This window comes from Dendropsophus ebraccatus, chromosome 4, assembly GCF_027789765.1.
Source record: "Dendropsophus ebraccatus isolate aDenEbr1 chromosome 4, aDenEbr1.pat, whole genome shotgun sequence".
Classification (NCBI taxonomy): domain Eukaryota; kingdom Metazoa; phylum Chordata; class Amphibia; order Anura; family Hylidae; genus Dendropsophus; species Dendropsophus ebraccatus.
In genome coordinates this window covers 94938859-94951485 of record NC_091457.1, presented here as the reverse complement: position 1 = coordinate 94951485, position 12627 = coordinate 94938859, and positions in this window count along the sequence as shown.

The window sequence follows — 12627 nt, the reverse complement described above, 5'->3', positions numbered from 1 at the left end:
ATAGGGGAGAGGTAACGGAGGTGAGGGGGCAGAGAGAAGGTTATGGGGGAGAGAGAAGGTAAAAGGGGTAGAGGGAAGAGAGGAGAGGAAATAGGTGATAGTGAAGAGGACAAGAGGGTCCGGACATGTACTGGCTTAAAGGACAACTCCCCCGAATTTTTTTTTTGCCTTATTTAACACACATTAAAAAGTTATATAACTTTGTAATGTGGTTAAATACCTTCCCCCACTTTCCGACCCCCCCCCCCCCCCCGAAGTTAAAGAATGCATACATTACCTATTACGATCGTCACGGTCCTCTTCTCTCGGGTGCCATCTGGTGACGACGACGTCAGAGCCGGGGGGCGGTCCGGGTCTTCTTCCTCCTCGGTGTCCTCATGGAAAGTGAATGGGACAGAAAAGGCTGCTGGTGCACATGCACACCAGCAGCCTTTTCATTAGCTGAAGCGCATCACATGGCTTCCAGCTTGCTCAGCCCTGATTGGCTGAGCTTGCTGGAAGCCATGTGATGCGCTCCAGCCAATGAAAAGGCTGCCGGTGCGCAAGCGAACTGGCAGCCTTTTCTCTCTCATGGACCCGGAAGTGAGAGACAACGCTGGACAGCTGACGGAGGTGACGGTGAGTGAATCAAGTAGCGATCGTCACCAGAGGGATGGTGAATATAGTGGTTTTTTGGGGGGGGTCCCGTGGGAGTTGTCCTTTAAGCAGGGGGACACATGTGGCACTGCAGGATCTGAGTCCCTGGGGGCGTAGTGTGTTACTGATGGTAGGCTTTGTTACATTGGTTCCACCTCTCTGCAGTTCATTCACTAGGTCCCCCCCGCGTGGTTCTGGGATTTTTGCTCACCATTCTTGTGATCATTTTGACCCCACGGGGTGAGATTTTGCGTGGAGCCCCAGATCGAGGGAGATTATAAGTGGTCTTGTATGTCTTCCATTTTCTAATTATTGCTCCCACAGTTGATTTCTGCACTCCAAGCTGGTTGCCTATTGCAGATTCAGTCTTCCCAGCCTGGTGCAGGGCTACAATTTTGTTTCTGGTGTCCTTTGACAGTTCTTTGGTCTTCACCATAGTGGAGTTTGGAGTCTGACTGAGGGTGTGCACAGGTGTCTTTTTATACTGATAAGTTTATGTGTAATCTGATTTTATTGACAACCAAACGCAAAACAGCATATACAAAATCAATGCAATCTCAGTACATGGCGACCTGCAAGTCGCCTGGTGTCACATTTTAAACTATTTAAAGAGCAAGAAAAAGAGCAGTGCAATGTCAACATTTCCAAACATCAGCACTACACTACCACGGCAGTGCACTACAATGCAAACCACAAGCATAATAAAAGTCCTGCAGGTTGCAGGGGAGAGAAGGAAAAGAAAAAAAAAAAAAAAAGGGGGGGGGGGGAAGAAAAGGAGGCTGAGGAAGGAAATGGAAACTCAAGGAGAGGGGAGAGAAGGCGGGCAGGGGGCAGACCACTGAGCCAAGCGCCACAACAAGTACAGCGCTATAAGAGCATGAAGCACCCCTACCTAACAGGTGAGGGCAAGGAAAGCCTCTGAGTCCATGAACAGGGGCCAGGGGAACCACACCTTATCAAATTTAGTAGACTGCCCATGAGCCTCCGCAATCAGCTCTTCCATTCTACCCAGTTCTTTGAGTTCACTAAGCCACTCCATTAGTGTAGGCACCCTAGGTGTTTACCAGTGTCGGGGGATAACCATGCGTGCCGCAGTCAATAAATGTCGCAACATCCCTTTCTTAATGGTAGCAAGGGAACCCAGGATCTGTGACAGAAGGGTCAGCTGCGGGGAGTTGACGATGGTCCTTTCAGAATATGCGGTATAGATGGTCAAGATCTTATCCCAAAACTCTCGAATGCTCGGACATGCCCACCAAATATGTAACATGTCACCAGCTTCCGTGAGGCATCTCCAGCAGCGGTCAGAGACCTCAGGGAACATTGCATGCAAGGAGACTGGGCAAAAATACCACCGCGAAAGGATCTTGTAATTTTTCTCCTTTGCCTTAACGGCCATAGAAGCACCATGAGTGAATTCGCAAATTTTCTGGAGGGACTGACCATCAAGAGACACATTCAAATCGCGTTCCCACTTGTCAAAGAAGGAAGGTCTGTCAGGGTTTTCAATACCAACCAGAATCTGGTATAGTACAGATATGCAATGTGGGATAGCTGAGGTGGAAACCACTAGGTTGTCAAAATCTATGAGTGCAGCAACGTATGTGCCCCTCGGGAAGAGAGTTCGTAAGAATGAAGCTAACTGCCCGTATTCCAGCCAGGACAACTGACGGTCCGGGGACTAAGCCTGAAGTGTCACCACAGATGAGATGGCGTCACCCGTCATGCAGTCCCTAACCCTAGGGCAGTCAGACCGTTCCCACAGAAGAAATCTGCGCGTCTGCAGGCCAGGCGGGAATGATGGGTTCTGGAGTATCGGGGAAAGCGGTCCCGGTACCACAGATAGCTTGTATTTAGCAACGCTCCTATCCCTTACGCATAGCGTATGTGGGACAAAGAAGGGAAGACCAGACAGAGAGTGGCGTATTTCAGGAGAGATCCATGGCAAGAGAGAGGGTGCAACCGAGCTTAACGAAAACTCCAGATCCACCCACCTCTTAGAGCCCCGACAGTGTACCCTGTCCAGAACTCCACGCAGGACAGCCGCCTCATGATAGAGATGCAGATCAGGGAGCCCCATACCTCCCATGGACCGAGATTGAGTCAGGGTGGAATATGCGATCCTGGGCTTGCAGTTTCCCCAGATGAATTTTGAGATAGCCCTGCGTACAGTCCTGAAGAAGGCAACGGGGACTACAATGGGAATAGTTTGGAAAATGTATAATAGTTTAGGAAGAATGTCCATCTTTACAATGGCCATTCTACCAAACCATGAGGTCTGTTTCAGAAAATAAGAGGTCATGTCTGCGAGAACCCTGTTCAGCATGGGGGTATAATTCAGATCAAAAAGAGAGCTTAGCGCAGGCGGGAGCTTTAACCCCAGATAAACTATGAAGTCCGTTTGCCACTGGAAGGGAAAGGAAGCCCTGACCGCGTCGAACACAGCCTGTGGGATCGAAATATTAAGCCCCTCGGTTTTTGTCAGGTTGACCTTAAAATTACTGAGGTCACCAAACCGCTGGAACTCCTGCAAGAGAGAGGGAAGCGCGGTGGTGGGGGATGAGATGTAGAGCAGGAGATCATCTGCATATAATGCTAGCTTGTGGTGGTCCCGTCCAAACACGACACCCCGGATGGCAGGGTTATGTCTAAGAGCAACTGCCAGGTGTTCCATGGTTAGAATATAAAGCATGGGAGACAAGGGACAGCCCTGGCGCGTACCGTTATGAATCTCAAAAGAGCTAGACAACAGCCCATTGACTCGCACACGTGATACTGATAAGTTTAAACAGGTGCCATTACTACAGGTAATGAGTGGAGGAAAGAGGAGACTCTTAAATAAGAAGTTACAGGTCTGTGAGAGCTAGAAGTCTTGATTGTTTGTAGGTGACCAAATACTTATTTTCCACCATAATTTGCAAATAAATTTTTACAAAATCAGACAATGTGATTTTCGGGATTTGTTTTCTCATTTTGTCTCTCATAGTTGAGGTCTACCTATGATGTAAATTACAGACGCCTCTCAACTTTTTAAGTGGGAGAACTTGCACTATTGGTGACTGACTAAATACTTTTTTTTCCCCACTGTATGAGAGAGGAGATGAAGGGGGTATGGAGGAGGTGGAAGTGGGAGAGGAGGTGGAGGTGGGAGAGAGGAGGTGGAGGGGTATAGAGGAGAAGGAGGTGGAGGTAGGAGAAAAGAGATGGAGGGGGTGGAGGTGGGAAAGAGGAGGTGATGGGGGTATGGAGGAGGTATGGAGGAGGTGAAGATGGGAGAGAGGAGGCATGGAGGAGGTGGAGGTGGGTGGATTTGACGTGGGGGAGAAGTATGTGCTATTCGGGGAGGGGGGTATGCTAGGGGTCCGGCCAGCTCCCGGTCAGGAAACCACATCAGCGAGGGGGTTGTGGTGTGCCAGGCTACCCCGCCCGGGGCTCCTTAAGCAGTTGATTGTAGACCAGGAGATGGAACCCCCACATCCACCTGCTGCCGCCTCTTCTCCCCTATCCCACGACCTGATCTAGAGTATCACCTGCCCCTTTTGTGGCATTGTAATGTAAAATCCTGTCTAGCTTACTGTCTCGGTTACTGGTTGCATTATCATGGTGCACGGTGCTCATCAGAATGACACGTTTGTGTTTTTTGGAAACGTAAGAAACTACTGTTGTTGAATAAAACATATAACTATAAACGTCTCTCACTGAGGATACCTTGCAGCAGTTCTGGCTCATTTTTTTCTAACAGTACCCAGCATGGTCATTTTTCTTTTCAGCAACATCTTCCCCTAGTTGTTGTGATGGGAAAAAATTGTCACATGTAACATTTCGTCCTTTGATCCCATGTGTCAAATCCAAAACTACTCGCATATCTTGATTTTTTTTCAGCTCTTTTTCCTATGTATACCTGAGCATTTACAGTGTATGAACTTTTGCTGTCGCACAGAGTCCATATTTTGATGCCATAGTTTGCAGGCTTACTTGGAATACACTGTCTGAATGGGCACCTACCTCTGAATGACACCAGTTGTTCACTTACAGTCACATTTTCACCAACATTATATAAAATGTATGTATGTGTAACTCTGCATGGACGAAAAGGTCCTAGATAAACTGATAAATAGTAGTAGAGGAACCATATAGACCAAAATGAGATTATAACTGCTTTATTTTTTTCAAAAAATGGCTGGGGATTAGCATAAAAGGCTATCGGTCATTTTTGCTCAAATAGTAAAAGTGTAAAAAAAAGACGTGGAGCAAAAAGTAAACAAAAAATAAATAAATAAAAACTGCCATTAGTAAGAACCCCTCAAATGAGGAAAAGTCAATGAACCACAAGTTTCATGAATGAAATATTTTAAAAAATATCAAATTTGGTAACTTTTGACCAAACAGCAGGGTTAAAGTGACTGTACCACCAGGCCCAGGCTGAAGCACTGGAGGCGGGCCGACCCACCCTTAGTGGGAGGAAACCCCCGCCCCTCTATGATAGGGTTCCATTGATTCTAATTGAGTCACGTCATGAAGGGGCTGGGGTTTCTTCCCACTGAGGGTGGATCGGCCCGCCTCCAGTGCTTCAGCCTGGGCCTGGTGGTACAGTCACTTTAAGGCGAATGTTAGTCATAAGTCATTAAAGGAGCGTAAGGCACGGGTAGGACGGTAGACAGAGATGAGAAAGGAGATGTAGGGAGGTGCGGTACTGTGGAGAGACTTGTGGGTGAGCAGGGGGAGTTTGTATTGTATCCTGTGTTTAATAGGGAGCCAGTGCAGTGACTGGCACAGGGGGGAGGCATCAGTATAGCTACTGGACAGGGAGTTGAGCCTGGCTGTTGCATTGAGAATGGACTGGAGAGAGGAGAGCTTAGAGGAAGGAAGGCCGATTAGTAAGGAATTGCAATAGTAGGATTCATTAGCAAAATGAAGAGCAGAGTAGTAGCTTCTAAGCATGAACTTATGTAAAAGGTTGGCTGTTGTCTTAGATTTCCTTCACGAGCATTCAGCACACCTAGAACGCAGTCTAAGAAAACGAGTTCTGGATGTGTGCCAGGGTTGTGGCTGTCTGTGTCAGGCTTTTTGGGGTATGGGAGGTGCAAGTATGTCCAGGGTGGTTTTGAGGGTGTCATGGTATTGGTTGGCAGCCAGATTAGGACAGGAGAGGGAAGAGATGGGGGTAGTGATGACTGTACCGTGTCTAAGAATTGTTGGGTGTCTAGAGCATGTAGGTTCCTGTATGTGAGTGAGGTTGGGGAGTCAAGAGGAGGATGAGAATTTGTGACCATAAAGGAGAGGAAGTTGTGGTCTGAGAGATCATTGGCAGAGTTCGTAAAGTGGAAAACTGGGCAAAGTCTGGAGAAGACCATGTCCAGAGCAGTTTGGGGAGAGAAGTACACCCACTCCTCCACCATGCCTGCTATAAGGTCTAGGGGTATAGGAAAGGTGTAGACCACCATAGGTAAGAGCGGCGGGTGAGGCTGTGTCTGACTCTTGTAGCCATGGTTCTGTGAGCCAGCAGGTCGAGCGATTTAGTAATGCATGAATTTCGGTAAGTTTGTTACAGACAGACCGGGCATTTCACAGAGCACAGTTAAAGGGGTTATCCAGTGCTACAAAGACATGATAACTTTCTTTCAGAGGCAACACGACTTGTCTCCAGCTAAAGGTGCAGTTTGCAATTAAGCTCCATTCACTTCAATGGAACTGAGCAGCAAAACCCCGCCCAAGCTGGAGATAAGAGTGGGGCTGTCTCTGGAAGAAAGTGGCCATGTTTTTGTAGTGCTGGATAACCCCTTTAACGTGGATAGGATCTGGCAAGCAGCAAATCCTGACAAGGTTTTGAGAGTTTCTGTAGGTGGTAGGTGAAAAGAAGCTGTTAGTGAACATGGGAGGACTAGGGTTAGGAGAAATGTCTCCTGCTGCTAGAAGGAGGAGAATTGTAAGGGATATTTTTTTTTAACAATATTTTATTAGTGGCTTATGTTATATTTGAACATACATATTGAAAATTCATTACATATTCAAAAAGAAAGTCGCTCACAGGCAACAAAGGATTGTATGTTTACAATATCATACAGATACAATGAGCCTTTGTAATAACTTTAAAAGACATATCATATACAATACAACGTAGTCTTACCAAAAACATAGGTAGAAAAACTGTAACCTATAATATCACCTTAAAACATGGTATAGATGTCAGATATTCAAATATGCTACCAATAGAATGGAGAGAATTGTCTTTAACAGAGAAAGAGAAAAGCTTAAGATATTTGGAGTGCTCCCAGAGTTCCCTTTTGGGCGGCCATGCAATACCAATCACTGTCGTCAAATTTATTAATGACAGAGTCTCTCTCTTCTATAGTAAAATCATGAATTAGAAATTATGTCCATTTGGACATAAATGTTTTTGTTGATTTTTCTTTGGTGCGCAATACATCCAAAAGTTCCCAATGAAAGATCTCCTTCAGAGCGGAGATTAACTCAGAAATGTCTGGTAGAGTATCCAGTATCCAGTGTCTTAATAAACATTTCAGGGAAACTAATAGAGTTAATAAAAGATAACTAAGAGGGAGAAGTGGTATGGCATGGCCCCAAGTGGACAAAAGATAGAGCCGCACAGAGTCCCAAAATTCCTGCACTCGCGTGCAGGCCCAGGCACAATGAAACAAGTCTGCTTTAGGAAGTGAACATTTTGGGCAACTGTTTATGTGAGCAGTGTGGGAGTTGGAAAAAGGAATATTAAAGACATATATAGCCTTGTGTATAAAGCGGAAATGTATTTCACATAGAACCACATTAGGTGTGGCAGAATGCATTAGTTGAGATCCTCTCAACTCAATATTTGTTGGGTCAGATCCTGTGAAAAAATCACGGGAGGACCATTTTTTAAAAAAAAACTTGTCTAGATAAATTCTTTTGAGAGCGTGATCTAAGTTTTCCATATGTATGTGATAAAGAATTATGTACCGGTGGTGTTGGGAATAGATTATCAAATTCTATATCACTTTCTGCTTCTGCTATGTCCCGTACTCTGGAAGTAAAAAATTCAATTATAGAATCGTATTGAGGTAAATGAAATGAAGACAATTTAAATCGTGTTCTGACGATATCCCATGATAAGAAAGTGTTGGAATTAGTATCCAGCAGATCCCCAACAGAAGAAACATGTGCACTCTGCCACTCTGAGTAGTCCAATTTGTCTGAGTCAGGTGGGTAAAGTGGTGAATGCCACAGAGGAAATCTTTTCGACAGGCAAAAGGGTAAACCATATAATTTTCGTATCGCCTTCCATGTGGCAATGGTGTCTTTAAAGATAACACTTCTCTTAATTTCTGGGGGGAGTTCTGGTAATTTAGCATGTAGCAGGGTGGGTAAAGGCCAAGGTGCTGCTAAAGCTTTCTCAATTAAAATATTGGAGAAATATGACGTGTCCATAATCCAATCTTTAGCATGGCGAAAGAGAGCTGCTAAATTATATAATCTAATATCTGGGCATTGAGCGCCACCTTTAGAAGTAGGGAGACAGAGAGTGGAATAGGCAATACGAGGTCTCTTTGATTGCCAAATAAATTTAGTGAAATATGATTGGAGTAGGGAAACGTCAGAATGTTTGAGTAAAAGGGGTATTGTTTGCATTGAATATAACAGTTTTCCAAAACACATCATTTTAATTAAGTGGGTACAGCCTAGAATTGACAATTGTAGAGATTCCCATCTCTGGAGATCTTGTTTTATTCTCTTAATTATAGGGCGATAGTTCAGGGAATATAGTGAGGAGGGAGTTCTGCCAATCTGGATTCCAAGATAAGTAATATAGGATTTAGCGATGGAGACCCCCTGCAAGACCCGAAGTAGATCTCTTATGTGCAGTTAGGTAAAGAAGTTGACTTCTATGTATATTGATTCTATACCCACAGAAGGAACCAAAGAATTTTAAAGCATCTAATACTGCCGGAACATGTAGATCTGGGTTATCTAAATATATTAAAGTATCATCAGCAAAGCTTTGATGACTTGGGAACCAACCCGTATGCCTGAGAAAAAGTCAGAAGAAATAAGATATCTAGCAAGAGGCTCCATCGCCAAATTGAACAATAGAGGGGATAGGGGGCAACCCTGTCTGGCACCTTTTTGTAAGGGAAAGCTATCTGAAAGGAAACCCGGGGTATGAATTCTAGCTTTCGGAGATGTGTATATTATGGAAATAAAATCTTTGAATTGACCTGTGATACCAAATTTTTTTAAGGTCATTTCCAGCCACTCCCAGCAGAAATTATCAAAAGCCTTTTCAGTGTCAATTGCCAACAGACCTGGAGAGTGGCTGGAACGACCCCCAGATTGGACACCAGACTGGGCCGCTAGTACCGTTCTTATATTAGTGACACCAGAACGTCCTTTTATAAAGCCAACTTGATGGCTGCCTATTAGTGATGGTAGGATGTCTGCCAATCTATTGGTCATAATCTTTGCCAACAATTTTAGGTCTAAATTTATTAAAGAGATTGGCCTGTACGAATTAGGAGATGTCGCCGTCAGGGCCTGGAGCTTTGTTATTTTTAAGTGAAGAGATAGTGGCAGTAATTCCCTCCAATGTGACTGGGGCGTTGAGAGAATCAAGAGAAGGTGTATCAAGAGAAGGTAGAGTTAATGACTCTAGAAAGTTCTTACTTTGGAATATAGTGAGCGGTAAAATTGTTGTAAAAGTTGTGATATGACTTTAGGATCTTTTTGTATATTACCCGCTGAATCTTTGAGAGCAGGGATATGTGTAGTAGGTCTACGTCCTTTAGCAAGGTTAGCTAACATTTTCCCTGATTTATTACCATAGCGGAATAAACGGGATATGTATTGATCTCTATATATACTGTAGCATTGAGTTTTTCCTGTGCAATTTCAAAAGCTTGTCTAGCTGCTGTCCATTTAGATTTATTGTCATTTGTAGGGGAAGACAGGAAAAGAGTATATGTAGAGCGCAGATCTTGGGAAAGTTGAAGATAGTTTTTACGTGCTTCACGTTTCTGGGCAGCCACATAAGAAATTATTTGGCCCCTTAGAACTGCTTTTGCAGTCTCCCAGAAAAGTATTGGGGATTGTGTATGTTGAGCATTGTTAGAGTAAAAGTCTGACCACCATTTTTTAAATAGTTTGATAAATGATTCATCATTAGCTAAATGAGAAGGAAATCTCCAAATAATATCGGATCCCTTCTGAAAAATCTCTTAATTGTAAACAGGGGAGTGATCCGAAATTACTTTATCATGAATTTCAGAGTCTTCTACTCTGCCAAGAGAGTCTGGTGACACTAAACAGTAGTCTATTCTTGACCAGGCCGTTTGGGAGCGAGAGTAAAAAGAGTATTCTCTACCATCTGGGTGTAGATGATGCCAAGAATCAGATAGGGAGGTAGAATTAAGCAAGTTGGATAAAATATTATCTGATGAAGTATATACAGTAGGGGTCTTAGTTCTTTTTCTATCTTCAGTTGTATTAAGAACAGTATTTAGATCTCCACCAACTATTTTAAGATTATTGTCATCTTGCAGAATGAGGTTTTCCAATTTTTAAAAAAAATCAGGTCTCTTGAGTGTTCGGACCATAAACATTATATATGCTATATTTGCCCGCTGGAGTATCAATAAGAAGATGACATATCCTGCCTTCATCATCTTGATATTGAGATAATACCGTACAGGCTAAATTTTTATGTGTAAGAATAACTACCCCGCCTTTACGGTTAATAGCTGGTGAACCATAAACCCAAAAACGTTTGAGTCTGAAATAATCTGATTCAGTTAAATGTGTTTCTTGCAATAATACTATATCGGCCCTAAGTCTCTTAAGGTGTTTCAGTATAGAAGTCCTCTTAGATGGGGAACGTAGTCCCTTAACATTCCAAGTGATTAATTTCATAAAATATTAATAGAAGAGGAGGTGTTAAGAAAAGACCCTGGAAGCAGGGGCGGTCTTGGCATTTCTGGGGCCCCAAGGAAGTTATGTCTGGGCCCCCCCCCCTCGACACGCGTTCCAAAACAATAGACCGCTGTGTGTTGCCCCCAGTAGTATATACCCCTTGTGCGCTACCGCCAGTAATATATACTCCTTGTTTGCTGCCCCCAATAGTATATACCCCTTGTGTCCTGCCCCCAGTAGTATATACCCCTTGTTTGCTTCCCCCAGTAGTATATCGACCCCTGTGTGTTCGCCCAGTTATATATAGCCCCCCCGTGTGCTCCCCCAGAAGTATATAGACCTCCTGTGTGCTGCCCCAGTTGTATATAGACCCCCTGTGTGCTGCCCCCAGTTGTATATACCCCCTGTGTTCTTCCCCACTAGTGTATAGGCCCCCTGTGTGCTCCCTCAGGGGTATTTAGCCCCCCTGTGTGCTCCCCCACTTGGATATAGACCTCCTGTGTGCTCCCCCACTTGGATCTAGACCCCTGTGTGCTCCTTCAGTAGTATATAACCCCCCTGTGTGGTTCCTTCAGTAGTATATAGACCCCCTGTGTGCCCCACCAGTTTTATATAGACCCCTTGTGTGCTGCCCCAGTAGTATATACCCCTTGTTTGCTTCCCCCAGTAGTATATCGACCCCTGTGTATTCGCCCAGTTATATATAGCCCCCCCGTGTGCTCCCCCAGAAGTATATAGACCTCCTGTGTGCTGCCCCAGTTGTATATAGACCCCCTGTGTGCTGCCCCCAGTTGTATATACACCCTGTGTTCTTCCCCACTTGGATATAGACCCCTGTGTGCTCCCTCGGGTATATAAACCCTGTGTGCCCCACCAGTATTATATAGACCCCTTGTGTGCTGCCCCAGTAGTGTACAGACCCCTGTGTGCTCCCCCAGTTATATATAGACTACCTGTGTGCCTCACAAGTAGTATATAGACCCCCTATATGTTCTCCCAGTAATATATAGACCCCCTGTGTGCCCCACCAGTAGTATATAGACCCCTGTGTGCTCCCCCAGTAGTATATAGCCCCCCTGTGTGCTCCCCCACTTGGATATAGACCTCCTGTGTGCTCTCCAAGTTGTATATAGACCCCATTCTGCAGCCCCAAGTAGTATATAGCCCCAAGTAGTATATAGACCCCTTGTGTGCTGCCCCCAGTAGTATGTAGACCCCTCTGTGAAGCCCCAGTAGTCTATAGCCCCGTGTGTTCCCCCGTTATATAGCCCCCCTGTGTGCTCCCCTTATTTATATAGACCCCTGATGTGCGCTCCACCAGTTAAACAGACCCCTGTGTGCTCCCCCCCCGTTAAACAGACCCCTGTGTGCTCCCCCAGTTAAACAGACCCCTGTGTGCTCCCCCTCCCATATAGTATATAACACAATAAAACAAACACTTATACTCACCTGGGTCCCTTCCTGCGGCCACAAGAGTGACTGACAGGAAGGGAGCCAATGTCTCCCGCCCTGTCAGTGCTGCTGCATGTAATTATGAGCGCTCATTACGAGTGCTCATATTTACAGTTCAGATTGCAGCAGTGAGCGGGGCAGCGGCCCTGTCCAGCCGTCTTGAGCGCAAGAGCAGGGCGTGGGGGCCCCCCTGGATGTTGGGGGGCCCCAAGCGATCGCTTGGGGTGCTTGGTGCCAAAGACCGCCACTGCCTGGAAGCACAATAATATAGTGGGTAACCCTTTCAGGCAGAAAAAAAGAGGATAGCATGTAGCATATTCAGACAAACTTAAGGTGATATACTTAAGAATAAAACAGTCAACAATATAAACTAAGCGAATAAAGTGAGATGTGGACTTCACTTTTTTCGTATTGTCCAATGTTCGGAGCATTCGCAAACTCCGCATTATGGAGAAAAAATAAAGAGAAAGAAATAACTGGTGGAGAGGTCACATCAACCTCCGCTCCACTAAATGAGTATATATTAAAATTAAAGACATACACATCCCTACCCTCCTGAGAAATGTGTGAGTTGTCACAGGGAAGCAAATAAATAAAACAAAATAAAAGGAAGAGCCAGTATATAATGATTAGTACTTA